Source organism: Rhinatrema bivittatum, chromosome 3 (assembly GCF_901001135.1).
Source record: "Rhinatrema bivittatum chromosome 3, aRhiBiv1.1, whole genome shotgun sequence".
Classification (NCBI taxonomy): Eukaryota; Metazoa; Chordata; class Amphibia; order Gymnophiona; family Rhinatrematidae; genus Rhinatrema; species Rhinatrema bivittatum.
Window position 1 is genome coordinate 530,936,176 of NC_042617.1, and position 25,506 is coordinate 530,961,681.

The 25,506-nt window shown below is 42.4% G+C and overlaps 1 protein-coding gene across 4 annotated transcripts in view; it reads left to right on the forward strand.

Annotated features, from left to right (window-relative positions):
* AGBL5 (ATP/GTP binding protein like 5) overlaps positions 1-25,506 on the forward strand; it is a 740,606-nt gene that overhangs the window by 325,637 nt on the left and 389,463 nt on the right. The gene's annotated exons all lie outside the window — the stretch shown is intronic.

Below are 25,506 nucleotides of genomic sequence, written 5' to 3' on the forward strand. Positions count from 1 at the left end.
CGCCTTGAGTGACCAAATTGCACGCACAGGTGCACATTCATTCACCTTCGCCGGCGGGGGCTGCTGGAAGCCGTTTTCGCGCCGGCTCCCCCCAGGAGGCAGGGGAGCCGCAGTACGCGCCTCGGGAGGAGGAGAGAGAGAGAGGACTGTTCAAAGAAAAATCACATGCAGTAAATTTACTTTTATTACTTTTATTACACTTTATTCACTTTTGTTTTAATTTTTGCCCTGCCTTGCTTCAGGAGGGGGGAGAGAGGACTCGCAATCCCCCCTGGTACCTGTCATTTCAAACGTCATTTGAAATGACGTTTGAAATGACAGATACCAGCACACCCAGGATACTGTATAGGCGCTGTATAGCGCTCTATACAGTAAAATGGATTGCGCGGGCCTAACGCTTCATGGACGCTTTTCGGACGCGGCTTGCATTTGCATGCTATTTCAATACAGTATCGAGCGGTAGGTGATCCGAACTGTGCATGCGGCAAACGCGGGTGCGCCCGGCTGTAACGCACCTCTTCCTACCGCTCCTTACTGTATCGGCCTGATGGTTAGTAAGGGTAAAGCGCTCAACTTTAGGCTAAGGCATTATGAGACGTCTAATATGATTGAAAACAAAAGTTGCAGTGTGTTTGTTAACATAATGCATGCTGGGTAATGTGGAAATAATGAACTATTTTTGAAGAAGGAACAGTTTTAATAGTTTCTGTAAATTTAAGGTAAGTAAAAGTTTTATAAAATTAAGGTAATTATTAATATTTGAAGGTGTTTTCATTGTTTTCATGTTCTGTTTCAGTGTTGTTTTTATGTCTGTCTGTCTCTGTTTTGTTTTAGCCAAATGAAATTGTTTGAAGCTATTTTTTTAATGTCTAACTAGGTGTTTGGCTAAAAACGTGCTTGCAAAATCTGATAATAACTAGAATTAAGAAGACTCCTTACTGAAATAAGCATGCATAGGGTTTCACTGTGATTCACTGTAGGAGACAAAGAGCTATAATTCAGTAAGCTGGCTGTTTTATCCGGATAGATATCAATAAGGATAAAACTAACAGATGGATGTCATAAAAAAACAACACAAAATTCATTAAATATAAAGGTACCTAGATATAGAGTAAGATTACTTGTTTGAGCATCCAGTGTGAGTGTCTCTGTCTGAGTGAGCCTGAGGGTGTTTATGTGAGCTGCAGAAACCTGTGTGATGTGAGATAGTTTAACTCTTTACAAGTTCCTTCAAGTAATGAATGTAATTATTATTATAATCTGAACATGCAAATGCATTGTAATTTTCAGCTATTGGAGATAGATGCCATGACTACGTTTCCTGGATTCATGCTCTGATGAGCATATATTAAGCATGGGTCAATAACTTTAAAATGGGTGTGCGGGCACACATATATGTGTGTATGGGCACACGGCCAGATACGCGGCTATTTTCTAACATACACATTAGTGTGAGTGTTAGAAATTAGCCCTGGCGCATGTATGTATGCTTCTAATTTTAAGCTTCTGCACGCATAGCAATATAAGTTGACTTTGGGACATGCAAGTGAGGGAATTTTATAACAGATGTGTGACCAGGCCATGACTAGTTTCATCGTTTCATCCACCAGTTTACCCAGCCTAGTGCTAGGACGCCCAACCCCCCCTGGTTCTTTAGCCTGTACTCCCCCCAATTAACCCAGACCCCTCAAACGTTTCATAGATGCCTGTAAATAGTTTTATTAAGACTTGCACCTCCTCCATAGCAGAAGTAACTTTGCTGTGAATTATTCCTGCGCTCGCGCTGAGGCAAATAGCTACCTATGCATATATCTCTTGGCCACCACCCGGAACACCCATATCCCAACCATATTCTGCCCCTTTTTTCCCCAATGCGAGAGATTTGCACTTTGGTGCATGTGCGCACATGTGGGTGGTTTATAAAATGGGGTGAACACGTGCTTGTGTTTGATGCACGCCCAGCTTTTAAATTCACTTTTAATTGTACTGTATGATTATGGAATTCAGGCTGTGCTTTGAGACAGAGAACAGGAGTGGTGAATCTTCCTTTAGAGCTGTGATCTGAAAAGTAAATCTGTCTGTTTGCTGGTGTGGTGAACATGTTCTAATGTTGTAGTGATGGAGTAATGTTTGTGAAACAGGGGTGTGAGCTGGCCTGATGTAAGAGTGGAGATAATTACATTACCTGATAGATCAGGGGTTAGCATACTATTAACCAGGACCACATTACTGGCTCTTGTCTACATAAAGGGCTGGGGGAAGGTAAACCACCTTGGAACTCCTCAACTAAGGCTGGGAGAAGCAAAAATAGCACCCCCTACAGCAAGAGGAGCAAAACAAGCAGCACCAACAGTGGTATAAACACCCCAAGGCACAATGAGATAACACAAGCAGCAACAAAAACATCCCAAGCAGAACTACTGCAAGGCAGCACCAACAGTGGCAAAAATATCCCAAACATCACCAACAGTGCCAAAAATCACCAAGTCACATAGGAGGTAATTTTAAAAGGAGTTGCACATGTAAATGTAACATACTATTGTAGCAATTTGAAAAATCCACAACAACGAATGAGCATCAGCCAGCACTCAAAATACAACATACACCACAAAGAGTGCTAGATCCAAGGTTACACAGTCCAAAATTCCAAAAGATTTTTTAATCCAAGATCGTTCTTTATTTGAAAACGGCAACTCCACTGTATATAATCAAATTCTCAAGGAGAGGGTCCCCCGACACGGACCCGTGTTTCGCCGAGGCTGCGTCGGGAGGGACACACAGTAAGTATCAACAATTCTATAAAGAAAGAATATTAAAAAAGACTGTGTTAGAAATGGTGCCAAAACCGAACAGATCAAAGACTTAGTGCGAACACAAATCTTACCTTAATCCAGTTTCAAAATCTCATGGCAGGGAGCGCACTACACTATGTTAGAGACTAACTTTAATGCTGTCAAAAAAGGCACCAAACATTTGTGGACCAATCAGCTAAGGAGATGACCCACCTATCAGGGAGAAGTACCCGCAACCAATCAACATCAGATGAAATGAAAGCACTCTATTTCTTTATTTAAACCCCCCGGGGTGACAGTGTTAAGAGTATGTATCCATCTTTGCTCACGGCAAATCAAATAGCTATCAAAATTGCCTCCTCTGGAGGGGGTGGACACTACCTCCAAAAGAAAGAAAAACAGGTCAGACTCAGTATGTGTGGATGTGATCCAGTGATCGACTAACGGGGCCAAATCACGAGCATGTTTAATGTTTGATCTGTGTTCTATAATTCTAGTTCTAACCTGCCTCTTCGTCTTGCCCACATATAGTTTGTCACAGGGGCAACGTATTACATAAAATAACCCCTTCTGAACTACAGTCAGAGTTATCATGCAAAATAAAGCATTTACCAGAGCTGGGATCAGTGAATTGGGACAACGTAGTAGTATGTTTATATACCGAACAACTCCCACATGGTTTGTGGGTGCCCACCGTGTGTCTGTCAAAATGTTTGAAAGTAAAGTCCGAATGTGTTAAAATGTCCCGCAAATTTTTACCTCTACGGTAGGTGAATCTTAGGGAACCCTGAAATAACTCTGAAAGGGATAAAGCCGACCAATGTCGCCGGATGATATTAGAAATAGTATGACTAGACGGCGAAAAAGGTAAAATACAATTAAGAGTTTTATGCGTATCTTTCTGAGTCGGAAGGAATAATAATTCCCTCTTGACAAATAAAGCCCTTTTAAAAGCAAGCTTCAAAACTTTAGATGGGTACCCCTCTCTGCCTGAACCAGGCCTTTTTTGATAGCATTAAAGTTAGTCTCTAACATAGTGTAGTGCGCTCCCTACCATGAAATTTTGAAACTGGATTAAGGTAAGATTTGTGTTCGCACTAAGTCTTTGATCTGTTCGGTTTTGGCACCATTTCTAACACAGTCTTTTTTAATATTCTTTGTTTATAGAATTGTTGATACTTACTGTGTGTCCCTCCCGACGCAGCCTTGGCGAAACACGGGTCCATGTCGGGGGACCCTCTCCTTGAGAATTTGATTATATACAGTGGAGTTGCCGTTTTCAAATAAAGAACGATCCTGGATTAAAAAATCTTTTGGAATTTTGGACTGTGTAACCTTGGATCTAGCACTCTTTGTGGTGTAAGCAATTTGAAAAAGCCATTTACACATATAAAGTGCACTTGCACATGAATATCCTATGGACAATTCAATGGCATATATTGTAGCAATTTTCAAAAGCCCATTTACACGGGTAAAGTGCATTTCTCACAGGACAAGCAGGATGGTAGTCCTCACATATGGGTGACATCATAAGAACATAAGAACATAAGAAATTGCCATGCTGGGTCAGACCAAGGGTCCATCAAGCTCAGCATCCTGTTTCCAACAGAGGCCAAAACCAGGCCACAAGAACCTGGCAATTACCCAAACACTAAGAAGATCCCATGCTACTGATGCAATTAATAGCAGTGGCTATTCCCTAAGTAAAATTGATTAATAGCCATTAATGGACATTTCCTCCAAGAACTTATCCAAACCTTTTTTGAACCCAGCTACACTAACTGCACTAACCACATCCTCTGGCAAGAAATTCCAGAGCTTTATTGTGCGTTGAGTGAAAAAGAATTTTCTCCGATTAGTCTTAAATGTGCTACTTGCTAACTTCATGGAATGCCCCCTAGTCCTTTTATTATTCGAAAGTGAAAATAACCGAGTCACATCTACTCGTTCAAGACCTCTCATGATCTTAAAGACCTCTATCATATCCCCCCTCAGACGTCTCTTCTCCAAGCTTAACAGCCCTAACCTCTTCAGCCTTTCCTCATAGGGAAGCTGTTCCATCCCCTTTATCATTTTGGTTGCCCTTCTCTGTACCTTCTCCATTGCAACTATATCTTTTTTGAGATGCGGCGACCAGAATTGTACACAGTATTCAAGGTGTGGTCTCACCATGAAGCGATATAGAGGCATTATGACATTTTCCGTTCTATTAACCATTCCCTTCCTAATAATTCCTAACATTCTATTTGCTTTTTTGACTGCTGCAGCACACTGAGCTGACAATTTTAAAGTATTATCCACTATGATGCCTAGATCTTTTTCCTGGATGGTAGCTCCTAATATGGAACCTAACATCGTGTAACTACAGCAACGGTTATTTTTCCCTATAAGCAACACCTTGCACTTGTCCACATTAAATTTCATCTGCCATTTGGATGCCCAATCTTCAAGTCTTGCAAGGTCCTCCTGCAATGTATCATAGTCTGCTTGTGATTTAACTACTCTGAATAATTTTGTATCATCTGCAAATTTGATAACCTCACTCGTCGTATTCCTTTCCAGATCATTTATATATATATATTGAAAAGCACCGGTCCAAGTACAGATCCCTGAGGCACTCCACTGTTTACCCTTTTCCACTGAGAAAATTGACCATTTAATCCTACTCTCTGTTTCCTGTCTTTTAACCAGCTTGTAATCCACGAAAGGACATCGCCTCCTATCCCATGACTTTTTAGTTTTCGTAGAAGCCTCTCATGAGGGACTTTGTCACACGCCTTCTGAAAATCCAAATACACTACTTCTACCGGTTCACCTTTATCCACATGTTTATTTATTCCTTCAAAAAAATGAAGCAGATTTGTTAGGCAGGACTTCCCTTGGGTAAATCCATGTTGACTATGTTCCATTAAATCATGTCTTTCTATATGCTTTACAATTTTGTTCTTGAGAATAGTTTCCACTATTTTTCCCGGCATTGAAGTCAGGCTCACTGGTCTATAGTTACCCGGATCGCCCCTGGAGACTTTTTTAAATATTGGGTTTACATTGGCCACCCTCCAGTCTTCAGGTACAATGGATGATTTTAATGATAGGTTACAAATTTTAACTAATAGATCAGAAATTTCATTTTTAAGTTCCTTCAGTACCCTAGGATGCATACCATCTGGTCCAGGTGATTTGCTACTCTTTAGTTTGTCAATCTGGCCTACTACATCTTCCAGGTTCACAGTGATTTCGTTCAGTTCGTCTGATTCGTCACCCCTGAAAACCATCTCCGGAACTGGTATCTCCCCAACATCCTCATTAGTAAACACGGAGGCAAAGAATTCATTTAGTCTTTCTGCAATGGACCCAAAAAACAAATCGGAAGCCGATCCAGTTGGCTGTGATACAGTAAAGATAATGAGAATCGGATGATCAGAAGAAGCCCTTTATTTCAATGCCCGACTCTGGCCGAGTTTCGCTCATAGAGCTGCCTCAGGGGCAACTAAAATTGAACAAATAAATATAAAACCTTAAAACAACACAATTAAATAATTCAAAACAATAAGGACATAAAATACATGTATAGATGTACGTACTTAAATCATAAAATAAAATACATGTATAGGTGTTCAGATAAAAATTAAAATAACACAATTAAATAATTAAAAATAAAATACATGTATTAATGTGTGAATACAAACAAAAAAAAAGTGCTTGATACATGTATAGCTATATAAACTCATGGAATCCAAACAAATTAAAATTGCATTTGGACATCAACATGGTGCAGACAGAAAACATATATAAGAGATTCAGCCCATATGATTACCACTCTCACGGAGTTGAAAATTGAAAATATAGACATCATTTTGGTGACCTTAGATGTTGACTCGCTATACACCAACATACCACAGAATGAGGCGATTTTAATTGTTGAAAAAATTGTCCATCTGTACAATATCAGCCCTCGGATACCCAACCAGTTCATTATAGAGCTTGCTACTATAGCATTGACAAAAAACTTTTTTTCTTTTAATCGTGAATACTATATGCAAATTAAAGGTGTAGCGATGGGGTCTCCTATGGCCCCATCTATTGCAAATCTTTATATGGCAAATTTTGAAAAAATGTTTTTATCAGAGCATAGTTTTAAAAGCAATATTTTACTTTGGAAGAGATATATTGATGATGTGTTTTTAGTATGGAGAGGCAGTGAATCCGTTTTATTACAATTTTTAGAATGGTTGAATAGTTTAGATTCGAATTTACATTTTAAAATGCAGTTTGATTCCAAAGAAATACCATTTTTAGATATATTAATAAGAAGAGACAATGCAGATTTTAAAACAGATATCTATCGTAAACCTACGGACAAGAATACGTTTTTATCCTATGATAGTTGTCATAATAAATCACTGATACGGAATTTGCCTTATAGTCAGTTTTTACGCTTAAAGAGACTATGCACTGATACTGCAACATTTCAAATGAGATCTGGAGAAATGAAAACACGGTTTTTAGAGAAAGGTTATCCAGAGAATTGTATAGATGAGTGCTTTAAGAAGGCAGACAAACAACAACGTGACATTCTATTACAAAAAAGGAAGAAAAGTGAAAAAAAGGATAGAATAATCTGCCCACTGACATTCACAGGTCTTTCGCACAATATCATACAAGTCATCAAGAAACACTGGCACATATTACAAGCTCTTCCAGCATTCTGTGATAAACAAATAATGGTTGCCAACAAACGAGAAAAGAATCTTAAGGAATTGCTAGCACCATCAGCGTTACCTGTCGCTTTACCCAAGATGAAAGAAACAGTAGGACATCGCCCATGTGGTAATTGTTGTGTTTGTTACATGAACCTCAGAACACAGAGTTTAGAGATAGGCAATACAGATAGAGTCTTTAAACTTTATGATTCAACAAATTGCAAAAGCTCGGGAGTCATCTATGTTGCTATTTGCCCATGTAAAAAGTGGTATATTGGTAAAACAGTGAGGCATTTTAATAAAAGGGTAATCGAGCACAAAAGTGCAATAAACAGATTAAATGAAGGGAAACCTTTAGTTGCGCACTGTATTGAGACTGGTCATAAATTCTCAGACTTTAGGTTCTGCGTAATCCAAAAGCCAAATGTGAACTGGAGAGGCGGCGATTTTAATAATTTACTTCTTAGAAATGAACAGAGGTTTATTTATGAATTTAATACTTTATCACCTAATGGTCTCAATAGTGAATCTGATTTAGGAGTTTATCTATGAAAATTATCTGTATTAGTTAATAACAATTGGAGTCCAATGATTTTATAGTTTTTGTTATCTTTGTGATTTTTTAAGCTGTCACAATTTATTTTTTATAATTATCTTTTACAGTTGCTTTTATTATTTTAAGCTGTCACAATCTAATCATTAATTAACCTTTTTAACAGTATACTTAATTTTAATACATGATATAGTTTGACATATATCAATCAAAAAAAGTATTTCACCATGCATATTTGAATAATTGTAGTAGTGGCAAATTAAAATTACTGAATGTACACCACTCTTAATAAGGTTTCCCAGAGTACTAGAGTACACTGTGAGAAGTGGTAGTAGTAAATTAAAATTGTTGAATGCACATCACGCCTAATAAGGTTTCCCATAGTACTAGAGTGCACTGTAAGAAGTTTCCTGCTTCTACATTTAAAACTCTCCTTTTTGGTTAGCAGAATGAATATCCTTTGTATGGCAGGCTACAAATGTAGCAATTTAAGTCTATGTAGCAATCATGGACAATAGCATGAATGAGAAGTTCTAAGGAAGTTGTGCTAAATGAGGTATATGCAAACAAAGGTTGTGGTTTTAGTAGTGTTTGCTTCTCTGATTGAGGTGAGTGAATTGCTTTGATAACATTAAGAGAGAACCGCCAGAGTATATCAGCAGTGCTTTGATAACACTCGAAGAGAACTGCCAGAGTATATCAGCTGACAGCTGAAAGAAATTCTTTTTGGCGCGAATTCCTTGCAAATCTCGCAAGAATCACTATAAGTACTGGGCTTGACGGCGTCTCTGTTTGACACTAGCAGAAGGAATGTCAGAGTGTTTTGCAGGTACGTGATCTCTCTGAAGCGCAATCAGTTAAGTATTTGGCTGTGATTCCTACGTTTGATGCAGATACTATGGCTTTGTTTTATTGAGAAGCAACAGCACAAACTGTCCTTCAATTTGGAATGACCTTTTTATATTTTTTTAAAAGTAAATTGGCAAAAGGTTTGTCTTAGTCATATATTTTTATACAATTAATATTATGATGATAACTTATGGTTAATGTGCTATAGACTACTGGCTGTGCAATTCTCAATAGTTTTGAATATTTTTTTTAAATTAATAGTAAGAACTTCATTTATTATTTTACTTATTTTTAAACATTGCTAGAATTATATAACAGATGAATGGTTTGTTTAAAATCTATATGTTGTTGTTTCTATTTAGACACTAATGATATTGTGACATTGTGACAGTGTGACAGCAGCCCTGCAGGCATATTTTAAGTCCTGCTAATTGAAGTAAGCACTAACTATGATTACATTGACTCCACTATATCCTCTGATTAAGAATTACATTCATAGAAAGTCTGCCTCTCCAGTTCTATTGAATCATTCATTCTTTGTTTTCTGTCTGCACCATGTTGATGTCCAAATGCAATTTTAATTTGTTTGGATTCCATGAGTTTATATAGCTATACATGTATCAAGCACTTTTTGTTTGTATTCACACATTAATACGTGTATTTTATTTTTAATTATTTAATTGTGTTATTTTAATTTTTATCTGAACACCTATACATGTATTTTATTTTATGATTTAAGTACGTACATCTATACATGTATTTTATGTCCTTATTGTTTTGAATTATTTAATTGTGTTGTTTTAAGGTTTTATATTTATTTGTTCAATTTTAGTTGCCCCTGAGGCAGCTCTATGAGCGAAACTCGGCCAGAGTCGGGCATTGAAATAAAGGGCTTCTTCTGATCATCCGATTCTCATTGTCTTTCTGCAATGGCCTTATCTTCCCTAAGAGCCCCTTTAACCCCTCTGTCATCTAAGGTCCAACCGACTCCCTCACAGGTTTCTTGCTTTGGATATATTTAAAAAGTTTTTATTATGAGTTTTTGCCTCTCTGGCCAATTTCATTTCAAATTCTCTCTTCGCCTGTCTTATCAATGTTTTACACTTAGCTTGACAATGCTTATGTTTTATCCTATTTTCTTCAGATGGATCCTTCTTCCAATTTTTGAAGGATGTTTTTTTGGCTAAAATAGCCTCTTTCACCTCACCTTTTAACCATGACTGTAATCGTTTTGCCTTCCTTCCACCTTTCTTAATGCGCGGAATACCTATGGACTGCGCCTCTAGGATTGTATTTTTAAACAATGTCCATGCCTGTTGAACACTTTTAACCTTTGCAGCTGCACCTTTCAGTTTTTTTCCAACTATTTTTCTCATTTTATCAAAGTTTCCCTTTTTAAAATTTAGTGTTAGAGCTGCAGATTTACTTATTGTCCCCTTTCCAGTTATTAATTTAAATTTGATCATGTTATGATCACTGTTGCCAAGTGGCCCCACCACCGTTACTTCTTTCACCAAATCTTGTGTTCTACTAAGAATTAAATCTAAAATAGCTCCCTCTCTTGGATGGAGCCCAATCACCTGAACATTTCTGTCAAAGTTTCCAGAACTTTGACTGGCCCCTACTGGGCAAGCCCAGCATGGCACTAACCCTGCAGCCAGCAGGGGTCCCCCTTCAGTCTTCTTTTTTCCGTGCAGCAGTAGCCACGCGGTTAAGGAGCTCTGCAGAGATTCCTGACAGGAATTTTCCTCACAGAATTACTAAAATCTAATTTACCCCACAGGGTCCCTCCTTTAACTTTTTCAAGCCGCAGTACTCGGGTAAGTTTTTTTACCTGTTTTCCATCGATTACCGTCGAGTTTGTCCCTCGCGGCCTACTGGCCGTCGACCGTACCACGGCTCAATTTTTTCATGACCATGGCGTCGGGGTTTCGCCGGTGCCCGGACTGTAATCGCACCATGTCCATCACAGACCCTCACAAAGTCTGTGTAATATGTCTCGGATGTGAGCACGATGTCCTAACCTGCACCAAATGTGCCCTTATGACACCAAAAGGTCGCAAGGCTAGAATGGAGAAGATGGAACTTCTCTTCCGTGCTCAAACCCCGACGCCGTCGATTGCATTGACGTCGTCAGAACCGGCACAGTCAACTTCACGCCAGCATTGACCTCCGGTCGGTGACCGTCCGGCATCGACGACTTCTCGGCCTTTGACACCCTCTACTCCCCCTCAGGACTGAGGGGATCGTAGAGATAAACATCACTACCAGCATTGAAAGTCTCGGACCATCGAGGGAGCGAAATCATCGACCTCGCCATCGTCCGAGCCGCCGTCGAAGAAGCCCCGTCCAGAAAAGGCACCGACCTTTTCGGCAACCAGGTCACTGAGGCAACCTTCACCCAACAGGGTATCGGGAGCCGCGACTCCGCCTTTAATGGGGTTCCTCGGCTATGCCTCTGCCTCCTTCTTCTGTTCCGGAGCTGGGGCTGCTTGCTCCAGGTCTCCGAGAAGAACTGGACCGGATGGTTCAGGAGGCCATTGATAAGGCGATGCATCGACTCCAGGTTCCTCCGGCACAGACACTGTACCGATTGCGGAACCGACCACTGACCCGATTCCAGCAGTGTTGGCACCACTGCTCTTGAGGACGGAAGCGCATATGGCCTCTTTTCCACCGATGGACCCTGGGTCACCAATGGCTCCGGTACCCTCCCCGCTTACTTTGTCATCGGGAGGAGAAACACCGTTCCGCATTCCTCCATCAGGAGCTCTGCCAATGCCTCAGCCATCAATGCCGATATGTCCTTCGGTGCCACCGATCCACCCATCAGTGCCGACGCGTCCATCAGCACCACCGAGCCATCCACCGATGCCTTCGATGCCTTCATCGGTGCCTCCTGTTATTCCTTTGAGTCCTTCGGAGCCTCAACCATGACCTTCAGGAATCCCACCACCCCATCCTCCTCTAGTTCCTAGAGGAGCAGGTGCTGATCCCTATGACACCTGGACTGATAATTCTTCACCAGACACCAATGATTTGCCTTCACCACCTTCACCTACTGAAAGCAGAAAGTGTTCTCCTCCAGAAGACCTTTCCTTTATAAATTTTGTGAAGGAGATGTCTGAATTGGTTCCCTTCCAATTACAGACTGAACAAGATGACAGGCATCAAATGATGGAGCTGTTACAATTCCTGGATGCTCCCAAGGAAATAACCTCCATCCCTATCCACCAGGCTCTTCTAGATCTCCTCAAAAAGAATTGGGAACATCCTGGCTCTGTGGTTCCAGTCCACAGGAAAGCTGACACCACCTATCTCGTTTAGTCAGCTCCAGGCTTTCGCAAACCTCAATTGGATCACCAATCTGTGGTTGTCGAATCTGCCCAGAAAAGAGCAAGGAGATCAAAACCTCACACTTCCTTTCCCCCAGTCAAAGAACAGAAATTTCTAGATGTCATTGGTCGCCGTGTCTTCCAGGGATCAATGCTCATCTCCAGAATTGCCTCTTATCAGCTCTATATGACCCAATATAATAGGGTCTTATTTAAGCAGATACAAGACTTAACAGACTCCCTGCCTCAGCAATTTCAAGAGCAACTCCAAACCCTAGTAAACAAGGGTTTTGAGGCAGGCAAGCATGAGATCAGATCATCTTACGATATCTTTGACACTGCTACCAGGGTATCTGCAGCTGCTATCTCAGCAAGACGATGGGCTTGGCTCAAGTCTTCCGACCTTCGCCCTGAAGTACAAGACAGATTATCTGACCTGCCCTGTGTAGGAGATAATCTGGTGAGCAGATTCAACGGACAGTGGTGGAGCTCAAGGACCATCATGAGACCCTAAGACAGCTCTCTCTGATGCCTTCTGAGTACTCTTCAAAACAGCCCTTCCAAAAGGACTCTAAGAAGTCATTCTTCCACCTGAAGAACCTGCCACCAACTAGAACCCGTTCTACGAGACTGTTTCAAAAAGCTCAGTCTCGTCAGACATGAAAACAAAAACCAGAAGTAGCTCCTAAGCCAGGCTCTGCTTCCGGTTTTTGACTCCTGCATAGAGGGCAGTAGCCAGCTTCCATTGCCCCACATTCCAGTGGGACGTTGATTGTGCCATTTCAACAACAGATGGCACTCAATCCTAGCGATAATTGCTCAAGGTTACTGTCTGAACTTTCTCTCCATTCCACCGGACTCCTCACCTCTACCGACATGGAGAACATCCAATCACTCCATCCTTCTGGGACAGGAGGTCTCCCTCCTTCTCCAGTCCAAGGCAATAGAATCAGTGCCCTATTCCCAGCAAGGCCTAGGGTTCTATTCCCGGTACTTTCTAATCCCCAAAAAATTGGTAGGCGTTCGTCCAATTTTGAATCTACGTGCCCTCAACAAGTACCTCCAGCGAGAGAAGTTCAAAATGGTAACCTTGGGCTCTCTTCTTCCTCTTCTACAAAGAGAAGACTGGTTCTGCTCTCTAGACCTCCAGGATGCATACACTCATATCGTGATAATTCCATCTCATCGCAAATACCTGAGGTTTCTAGTAGGCCCCAAGCATTAACAGTACCAAGTGCTTCCATTCGGCCTCACATCTGCACCACGAGTCTTCACAAAATGCCTCGTCATAGCTGCAACCTTCCTCAGGACTCAAGGTGTTCACGTCTACCCCTATCTAGACGATTGGTTAATCAGGGCTCCCGCTCAGCAAGCTGCTCTGTCGTCCCTACATCCCACCTTACACACTCTAATTTCGCTCGGATTTCTCATCAACTATGACAAATCCTACTTAGTCTCATCTCAAACCTTATCGTTCATTGGGGCAGACTTGGACACCTTGGAGGCAAAGGCTTTTCTGCCTCGACAGCGAACTCTCACTGTCGTGTCTCTTGCACACCAGCTGCAGTCTCAGCACTCCATGACTGCACACCACTTTCTCAACCTCCTGGGACACAAGGCGTCCTCAGTTCAGGTCACCCCAATGGCCCACTTGGCCATGAGAGTCATGCAGTGGATTCTAAGGTCACAATGGACTCAATCCACTCAGCCCCTGTCGACCATTGGCCACGTAACCGACTCACTCTGTCAGTCTCTCGCCTGGTGGAGAAATCAGGTCAATCTCCTCCAGGGCTTGCCTATCCAGGCTCCAGACCCTCAAATAACTCTCACCACCGATGCTTCCAACCTCGGCTGGGGAGCCCACATGGTCGATCTGCAGACACAAGGATCTTGGTCTCCAGAGGAAGCCAAACACCAAATAAATTTCCTGGAGCTGCGAGCAATCAGATATGCTCTCAGGATATTTCAGGATCGCCTCTCCAATCAAGTCATCCTGATCCAGATGGACAATCAGGTGGCCATGTGGTACATCAACAAACAGGGAGGGACGGGCTCCTACCTTCTGTGTCAGGAAGCTGCGCAGATATCGGCGGAGGCCCTCTCCCACTCGATGTATCTCAGGGCCACCTACTTGCTGGGAGTGGATAATGTGTTGGCAGACAAGCGGAGTCGTACCTTTCAACCGCACGAGTGGTCTCTCAACCCCTCAGTAGCGAACTCGATCTTCCAACAATGGGGTCATCCTCAAATAGACCTCTTTGTGTCACATCAAAATCGCAAAGTAGACAACTTCTGCTCTCTCACTCGCAGCCAACACTATCAAACAAGAGACACGTTCTCCCTGTCATGGGCAACTGGTCTCCTATATGCATTCCCTCCACTTCCACTTCTCTCGAAGTGGAAGTGGAGGACAAGGAACAAGGACAAGGGAACCATGATCCTGATAGCACCCCACTGGCCGCGCCAAGTGTGGTTTCCAATACTTCTCTCCATTCGCAAGCACATTCCCTTGGGAAAGGACCCGCTTCTAATCATTCAAAACGACAGCTGCCTACGCCACCCCAATCTTCAAGCCTTGTCCCTGACTGCTTGGATGTTGAGAGGTTAATCCTTCAGCCACTTAACCTTTCTGAACCAGTTTCCCGTGTCCTGATTGCTTATTTATTTATTTATTTATTTATTTATAGGTTCTTTTATACCGTGGTACGTATAGGTATACATCACCTCGGTTTACAGTGAAACAGTAAATTAGCAACAGGCTTTACATATAACAGAATAATCATTAGAACATTTAACAGCAACAGGCTTTACATAAATAACGGGTTTCCAAGGTAATATGCTAACTTCATTAAATATATTAACCATAATATGTTCATATTCAATAATTACGCAGGAGTAAGTTAATATTCACGGAAGCCTTCCACGAGAAAATCATATTCTTACAAATGGACCAGGTTCATGTCATGGGGCTCTTCTCAATCCCTTGACCCCTTTACCTGTCCAATCACGAAGTTTCTGGACTATCTCTGGCACTTGTGAGAGTCAGGTCTCAAAACTTCCTCCATCAGGATGCATGTCAGTGCGGTAGCCGCCTTCCATAAAGGTGTCGGGGATGTTCCCATATCAGTACAACCCCGTGTAACACGTTTTTTGAAAGGCTTGCTTCACCTCAAGCCTCCTCTGCATCCTCCGGCCCCTTCTTGGGACCTCAACCTAGTTTTAGGTCGGCTCATGAAACCACCATTCGAGCCTCTTCAATCCTGCGACCTTTGATATCTCACATGGAAAGTGATTTTCCTTTTGGCAATCACTTCGGCTCGCAGAGTTAGTGAATTACAGGCTCTAGTTACCTATCCACCTTACACTAAACTTCTGCAGGACCGGGCAGTACTCCACACTCACCTTAAATTCTTACCTAAGGTAGTTTTGGAGTTTCATCTCAATCAATCCATTATACTACCAACCTTTTTTCCCAGGCCCCATTCCAATCCAGGAGAGCAGGCTCTGCATACCCTTGACTGCAAACGGGCTCTAGAGTTCTACCTAGACTATACAGCTGCCCACAGGGAAAGCACTCAATTGTTTGTCTCTTTCCATCCTAACAAGTTGGGAAAGCCTGTGGGTAAGCAGACTCTCTCCTCCTGGTTGGCGGACTGCATATCCTTTTGCTATCAGCAAGCGGGCATTCCACTTCAAGACCGTGTTAAAGCACACTCTGTGAGGGCCATGGTGACTTCAGTAGCACACCTACGATTGGTGCCGCTTCCTGACATTTGCAGGGCTGCCACCTGGAGTTCTCTCCATACTTTTACAGCCCACTATTTCTTGGACAAAGCCGGAAGACAAGATTCCATCTTCGGCGGATCTGTCCTGCGTAACCTATTCACAACTTGATGTACCAACACCCTTCCGCCTGCCCGTTAGGGTTCAGGATGCCCTCAGCCAAATTCCACCCCAGTAGTTGTGCCTGTTGCACATCTTGGGTATATTTGGTGTATACTCGGACATCCTCAGCTTGGTACTCACCCATATGTGAGGACTACCATCCTGCTTGTCCTGTGAGAAAGCAAATGTTGCTTACCTGTAACAGGTGTTCTCACAGAACAGCAGGATGTTAGTCCTCACGAAACCCGCCCGCCGCCCCGTGGTGTTGGGTTCGTAACATTTTCTTATTTTATTTTCGGCACTACCTATAGCTTTTTAACAAGACTGAAGGGGGACCCCTGCTGGCTGCAGGGTTAGTGCCATGCTGGGCATGCCCAGTAGGGGCCAGTCAAAGTTCTAGAAACTTTGACAGTATTGTTCTGTGATTGGGCTCCATCCTGTGATGTCACCCATATGTGAGGACTAACATCCTGCTGTCCTGTGAGAACACCAGTTACAGGTAAGCAACATTTGCTTTACCCAGGGGTAAAGTGTAAAACCCAGCTCTATGTATGTAAATCCTTTTTAAAATTATCACCTAAATGAGCACAGCCTCTGTCTGTCAAACATACACACACACTCATGTATATATACTGTATATAGCTTCCCAACATCCTCGTACACAAAGCCTCCCTCTCTTTGCAGTCTCAGAATTCAATCCCAACACTGAGAACAGAGAGCTATAACACTTGCAGACATAGGATCCAGTCCCACTGCTGAAATCAATCTAATCTCTGCAATACTGAGAGGATAAGGCTGTGACATTTGTGGACCTAGGGTTCTTCTGCAATTTCTCCATTGCAGTTCATCCAAAATTTGGGATTGAAAGTTATCTTCCTCTCTGAGAATTTGTCTCTGCCTTCTCTTGCCTGTCCCTCCACTAGATCTTCCATCTCCTCTCGCCCACGTCATCACCGTCATTGTCATTCTTTAGCAGTCTGTTCAATGCATTCACCTGACGTCATCAGCTGTGGACCAAAATGATGCACAGATGTGCATGTCAGTCCATTACTGATGATGTCTGGTCAGAGTGTTGGCAGGTTAGACACGATAGTGATCATATTGGAGGTAGACAGGCTGGAAAAGAAGGAGCAGGGGAGTGGGCCGGGTTTAGCCCTTGTGCCATAGTTTGCCCACTCCTGTGCTAGGTGTTAAGAAGTGTGAGTTCTGGGAAGACAGATGGATGTAAGCATGCCTTGATGCTTCTGAAAGAAAAAGTCAGTCATTAAGTGAAGTAAGTAAAGTTGAACGAGGCTGTGTGTGAGTTGTTGTTCATCCAATTGCTTAGGCAGGATGTAAGATTTAAATTGATTGTAATCCACCTTGAGGCCATTCTTGATAAAAGGCGGAAGATCTAATGTTTATAAATAAAAAATAAAATTAACATCTTTTGATTTTAACTCTAATTTTGTAAATAATACTTTGTCACAACAAAGTGACTGAGGAGAGAGACTGAGTTAGCAGCTTTGTATTATATTCAGATCCAAAGAATATAATCTGTTTTGTAAGCCAAAAAGCTTTGCATGCTCTTCTTTGCCATAGAACTATGCGAAACAAAATATTTTTAATTAGTGAAATAAAAGTGTGTTTGGAATGAAATACGGCAAAGGTTGCAGCTCTGTGGTCTGCACACCCCTAGGGCTCCGTGAGACTATCACAGGGGATCCACAGGAAATGCAGCTGAGAAAAATACACCATTGAGAGGAGCGAGGCAAATTGCTGCTGTGAAAAGCCCTGACCTGCACTACTGAGAGGAGAAAGGTGACTTTTTAACTAGTGGTGGGAACCTCCCAGTGCTCCCGTGCTTTCTCTTTCCTCCCCTAGGGTCTCAGCTGGCGGTTGACAATGACAACCTTAACTTCCAGGTTACAGGCGCACTTCCCCCCACTCATTTCCTCCTACCCATTACTCCTAGTCCATCCAAGCTCTTCTTAACTTCCAACATCTTCTAAACTTATGTCTTACTATATGTTTTAAATACATTTTATTATGTACTTTATTTACTGTTTAATGTTTATTATGAGTATTATCTTGTAAACCAGTTTGACAAACTTTTATGTTGTAAAAGCGGTATATAAACCTTTTTTAAATAAAATGAAGAAAAGTACGTGGGGGTCTGCAAAACATTTGGAGGTTGAATAGGGGTCCATGCTCTCAAAAAGGTTGGGAACCCCTGAAATATGGGTATCCATCTTTGGATTCATGCTGTTCCTTATTGCTGACATCTATCTGAGCATGGCCAGTATGTTTTTTGAGCCCTTATTCTTGAGGTTATGATATCACCTTGGAGAACACATGGAAAAAGGGGATGGTATAGGGAGGAGATAGTAAAATAAGGGTGATTATTGATCAGAGGACTTGCCATCCTTGGAGCCCACATAAAATCCTGCTGCCTGAAAATACCAAGATATTCAACAGTATCTGACCTCCACCCCAGCTAAGTTCTTATGTTTGTGTAGGTATATAGATATGCATATATATATATATATATATATATATATATATATATATATATATATTTCTCTGAGACATGCAGGATGGCAGTCCTCATACATAAGTGACATCATCCAATGGAGTTTGGCACAGAAAACTTATGTCAAAGTTTCTAGACCTTTGACTTAGCCTCACTGAGCATCCTTGAGCATGCATTAGGCCATGCGGGGTCCTTCAGTCTGTTTTTTTCCACAGATCCCGGTGGTCATGGTCTTTTTTTCTTGTTCCCAGTCTCATTCTTTTTTGAGATTTTTGGCCTTTTTTTCACTGATTTTTCCTGGCCTGGTCATCACGGGGGCTCATTCTTCTCCTTGTAGAATCCCTAGGTTGTTTTTTGTTGGTTTTCTACAAGTTTCCTTTTGACGTTCCCCCCTGGGTAGTGATACTGGCACCCACCAGCCGTCAGTAGGTCGCCACTATTGAATTCAGTTTAGTGTCCCTTTTGTTTCTAATTGACCTGTTGTCTGGGTTCCAGTGATACCCCCTATGCACAAGGACCATGTCTATCATGGATGCCCATTATAGATGTGTCGTCTGCTTGGGGGCTTTGCATGAAATCCAGGATTGCTGCAAAAGTGCCCAGATGACCCCTAAAGAATGCTGGTCCCATCTGAAGAAGATTGACCATCTCTTCAGGCACCGGAAGAACGATTCATCGGCAATGGAGACATTGACATCGAAGGATTACGGAGCCGCACCGATGGCCAATCAGGACATCAGCATTGGGGGGAGGGCCTTCAGTTCCCTCAGCGTTGATGGCCAGTAGGGTCTCCTGAGACAACCCAGCTTCAGGTTCCTCCTCTTTAGCCTCAGTACTGGGGAAGACCCATGCTAAGCATCAAGGGAAGTTGAAGAAGCATCAGTGCATGGTGCCGAGAACAGGAATGGTCTGGCTTTGGCTGAGAAACCCCCAAAGTGACCCCATGGTGAAGAGAGCTCATCCTCTAAGTGACCTGCTACAGTCTCTACCAGTCCTAGTGTTAGCCACTGGTCTCCTCTTGGTTCAAAGAGGACATAGCCTGCCTCCCAGTCTGTGTTGGCATCAGCATTGTTTGAGGAAGAGTTGGAGAAACGAGTGCAGCTTGCTATGGAGAAGGTGCTACAAGGCCTCAGTGCAGAAGCACTGATGGCGGCACTGGCCTTCCTCGAGCTTCTGCTTGACTCCTTGCATGTGCTTGCCAGTGCTTTACCAATATTGGCATCAGTGTCTGTTCCCGTGATGGCACCGATGCCCAGAGGGGTATCGGAGTCTATGCCAGCTGTCTCGATTATCATCCTGGATTCTTCAGAGGAGAAAGCTTCCTCCCAGGAAACGGGAAGTCTTGGGTCCAGGCCCTGTTAGCCAACCGCTCCAGTCATCGTACTTTACTTCTTTCAGTCACTGACATAATTCTGTGGGAATTTGACTGCGGTTGGAGCTATATGTTAATTTTATTACATCTAACCGCAGCATTTGACATTGTAGATCATGAAAATCTTGATAACCAGTTTGATTGAATTGGGTGTCATTGGTCAGCTACTAAGCTGGTTTCAATTATTTCTGAAGAGTAGTAAATTTACAATGACATTCAATAACCATAGTTTGAGGTAGTACCACAAGGTTCGGCGGACCCTGCCACCTTGTTTAACACATATTTAGCACCTTTGTGCAAACTGTTAAGAGGGCTTAGGTGTTAGCTTTAGAATATACAAGGGTGACATCCAGCTCTTTTTCCCCACTAAACCCTTTGTATCTGCAGCAATGAAGGAGCTGATTATCTATTTAGATACTATCCTGAAATGGTTATATTATAACCACCTTTCATTAAACCCCACAAAAACTAAGATTCTCTACTTATCACACGGGTCAGAATTTGAGGCACTGCGACCTTTAAGTTTAATGGATAAGACAGTCCATGTACAATAATAGTCAGATATCTAAGTGTTTCTCTAGATTTTTATTTATTTATTTAATAGCTTTTATATACCGACGAACGTTGGGAACATCTCGTCGGTTTACAGAGAACAGAACTGAGCAACAGGCTTTACAATTATCATATAATTATATAAGGAGCATTAAAAAACATACAATTAACAGAGTAGAATATACAATAAATAATTAACTAAGTGGTATGCATGATAGAGGTTATCCATCTAAACGGGGGGGGGGGGGGGGGGGGGCAAAGAAATTCTGATAAATAGGAAGGATATCAACATTTGTAGGCGGCATATAAACACGTGTTTGGGAATAACAAGTTCTTATGTACAATATACAATATGCTGTCCTGGTAATTTCACTTTATGGGGTGTAGGGGGAGATGGGAGAGTGTCAGGTGAAGTGGAGAGGGTGTGGATAGGAGGTGGAAAGGATGGGGGGGGGTGAGGGAAGAGGAGGGAGGTAATGAGTTGGAGGGGGGGGGGTGCTAGTGACTGTGTGCATGTTAGGTGTATGAGTGTTTGAAGAACCAGGTCTTCAGGTAGATAGATAGAAAATTATAATGATGAACCCACATTAAGAATCTGATTAAAGCAATCTATTATGAGAATGCTAAAAAAACTCAAACCCCTATTCAAGCCAAGTGACTTTTATGGCACATTGCTAACTCTCCTGTTCAATGGAATTGATTATTGTAATTAATTACTTCTAGGAATTCCAACAACACATCTTATTTATATATACTGACATTTGATCTCAAACGAGATATCACACCGGTTTACATTCAGGTACTATAGGTATTTCTCTATCCCCAGAGGGCTTACAATCTAAGTTTTTGTACCTGAGGCAATGGAGGGTAAAGTGACTTGCCCAAGGTCACAAGGAGTGACAGCAGGACTCGAACCCTGGTCTCCTGGTTCATAGTCCACTGCTCTAACCACTAGGCTATTCCTCCTCCCTAGCTTAGAGCTCTATAGCTCTAAGATATTCCTCCCTATCTTATCTCCTCCCTATCTATCTCCCTATCTTATCTCCTCCCTATCTATCTCCTGGTTCATAGTCCACTGCTCTAACCACTAGGCTATTCCTCCTCCCTATCTTAGAGCTCTATAGCTCTAAGATACTCCTCCTCCCTATCTTAGAGCTCTATAGCTGCTAAAAAATTCTGCTGCTAGACTATTGAAAGGATTGTCCAAATATGACCAGATAGGGTCGTATTTGAGGGGCAGCCCAAGGCAATCTGCTGTCTGAGGTGAGGAAAAAGAACATAGCCTCCCCTCCCCAAGTTATGGTGCAGGTCAAATCACTGAGAGAGTGTGTGTGTATGGGTAGGGGGGTCAGATCCCCCATGGAGTCTAGACCTTTTAGTGATTTGAAATGCTGGGGGAGGGATAAGGCAAGAGCCAGGGCTTCCAGAGGAGTGGCAGATAAATTGCTATTGATATTTCCAGGAAGATGGTAATCTTGTCACATTCCCTGAAATTTTACCATCTGCCTCCCACCCTTCCTCAACATTTGACTCCTAGGGAAGTAGGAGAGGGCGGTTAGTTTGTGTGTGTGTGAAGCACTCTCTTCAGACTGGTGCAAGGGTGTGGAGCCGCTACAACTGCTGAAATGGTTGTTATGTGTGAATTTTATTTATTTATTTAAAATCTTTTCTATACCGTCGTTAAGTTAAATACCATCGCAACGGTTTACATGTTGGCACATAAATTAAGGTGATTGAGTGCGTACTATAGTACATTCTAACAGGTGCTGCAAAACGTTCGGTTACAATATATCAAAAGAACAAGCAATCAATTGAAAAGTGAAGTAGGTCATGTCCAGGTGTGCCTTTACGGTACTAATCACTGGTAAAATTCTTATTCTCTGTATTTTACAATTATGTTTGTGGTGATATAGCGTTGCACATTCTGAGAGTAGTACAGTGTGTTGGTGCTCTTCTGCCTATTCCTGTATTTTTTCTATTCTCTGGTCTCTTTATAGTATGCTTGTTTTTAAACTTTTCTTAAAGGTTTTGAGATCGATTTGTAATCTGATCTCTACCGGTATTGTGTTCCAGTGGGTGGGGCCTGCTAAGGATAGGGCCCTCTCTCTCACTTGTGTTACTCTTGCTGTCTTTACTGAATGAATGGTTAAGAGTGCTTTATTCACTGAATGAAGGTTTCTGTGTGGGATGTGTGCTCTTAATGCTGTGTTTAACCAGTCATCTTTTTCATCATGTATTAGTTTATGTATGGTATATAAGGCTTTGTATTTTATTCTTTGTTCAATGGGTAACCAATGTAATTCTGCTAGGGTTTCAGTTATATGGTCTCTCCTTCTTTTTCTGATTAGTATTCTAGCTGCTGTGTTTTGAAGTATTTGTAGGGGTCTTAGAGTTGTACTTGGGAGTCCTAGTAAAAGTACATTACAGTAGTCCGTGCTGGAGAAAACTAGAGCCTGAAGTACTGTTCTGAAATTAGTTGGTGTTAGTAGTTAGTCCCATAGAAGGAGAGTGGCCCAATCATCCTACATTTACATTTTTTAGGTTTATAGACCACCTAACACAGAAAGGTCTAGGCAGTTAATGAAACATGCATAAAATAATTGACAATAAAAAACATAAAACTACATTAAATAAAGCATAAAAGAATAGCAAATTAAAATACAGTTTTAAATCATAAAACTCAAAAATAGGCAGATTTAAACAAACAGTATAGTAAACCTCCCATACCAAAAACAGCACTTACTACTAGCACCCAATCTACAAACCTACCAACAAAAAGGCAACACTGCAAATATTACATCAGGCTTTAAAACACCAATATATTTCCTATTTAGAAAAGAACAAATCAGTCTGTCTAAAATACCTATAAAGTAAAAAAAACATGACATGTACCTAAAAATATTTGATTTGACATCTGAAGAAGGGACATTCACATTTAAGACAGATCCTATATTGACTCAGTCATTCACATACAGTATTTTTGGATAATACTTAACATAGCTCCACTAAAAGCTATCACACCCTACTAAGAATACAGTTTATCCCAAAAGACAAACCTGCCATATCAGTACAACACTAACTCCCAGGACTCAAATAGCAACAATCCTACTAAGGAAAGAGCAACATTGCAAATATTACATCAGGCTCTAGAAGACCAATACACCTCCTGTTGAAAACTGAACAAGACAGACTGCTATAGGCCCCTACAGAGAAACTATATATTAATAGAATCCCTCACATTGGTCACACATACAGAACACAGATAGACCCGTACCAAAAGCAAAATAAGTGACCAACAAATAAAATCAAGAAATATAAAACATCAGTCATAAAAGTAAAACCGTACTAATAAAACTAACAAATATTTAAAAACTGATGAATGCAACATTCAGTAATTAAAACCTCATAAAAAATCTCCCATTCTTCATACTTGGGATATTTCAATTTCCAAATGCTCTGAGATTGTTGTGGATCGGAGGAGGGGGAGCTGTACAAATGTTATCCTCTCACTCATACATACATACACAGGCTCTCGTCCACACACACCAACTGGCCCTCATCCACCCATCCACACTGGCTGAGGCAGTCATCCACCCACACTTACCCATGGCAGTCACATACGCACATCCCCACACACAGGCTCTCACCCAGCCATATATACTCAGCCACACAGCCTCTCATCCAGCTCATATACTTACAAACACAAGTTCTCACACATACACAGGAACTCACTTACCCACAAACACACATCCAGGCTCTCATCCACCAATATAGTCATCCACATACACACACACACCCCCACACATGCACAAAATCTCACCCACAAACACCCACCCACCCATGTACTTAGTCTTCCACACACACAGGCTCTCACCCTCCCCTCCCACACAAAGGCAGTCACACATACACACACACACCCCAACACTTAGGTTCTCACCCATACATACACACACACACACACACAGGCTCTCACCTACCCTCATACACAGAGCCTCTCAAACCTACCCCCACACATCCTCTCACCCACACACATACACAGGATATCACACCACAATAGTAGTCATCCACACACAAGCAGTCTCACACACACAGGTCCTCACTCCCCCATACATCGGCTCTCTCACACCGCATAAGTACACACAGGCTCTCACCGCCCCCCCCCCACTTGCACACACAGGCTCTCACCCTCCCCCACATGCACACCTTGGCAGCCACCCACCCACACATACAGTCATGCACACACACACAAAGGGCATGGGCCACTTCTTCTGCCACCAGCGGGATAGGGTCTGCTAGTGGCCTCCGTGTCTTTCTTCTCTCTTCTGTCGCCGCTTCTTTTTTCTGTCCGCTGGCAGCCTCTGCATCATTGTTGGTACCACTGTGGCTCTACTTTGGCCTGCAGGGGTGGGAACCTTGCGAGCACATCAACAATAATGCGCCATAGTGCCTTTCTTCTTGCCCACGGGGAGGTGGAGACCCCTCGAGCACATCACAAATAGTGTGCTGTGGTTCCTTTCTTTTTGCCTGGGGAGATGCAAACCCCAAAACACACATTAGAACGCACCCCCGCCATGGGGCTTACCTGGTCCTGTGCTCCCTCACCTTTCCAAACGCTGACGCTGATAACAGCAGCATCCTCCCTCTTGCCCATGCAGCAGGTGCATGCATGCCACTGACTCCCGACTTTACGCGCTGCCATCGGAAGTTCTGGGGAAGGACTTCAGCAGCAGCAACGGGTTTCCTGTGAGTCTGCTCTTCTCTGCTGCTCCAGTTTCTCAGTGCTGCTGTCTTCCCAGTGCTCCCTTTGTCTTCTTGTTGTTCCCTGACCATGCCTTGTGGGTCTCCCTTGTACTGTGTATTCCTGGTTTCCCTACTCTTGTTTTGTCTTCAGTTTAATTCTGACCTGACCTTCTGGACTTGGTGTTTCCCACCCGTCTTGACCCATTGCCTGGT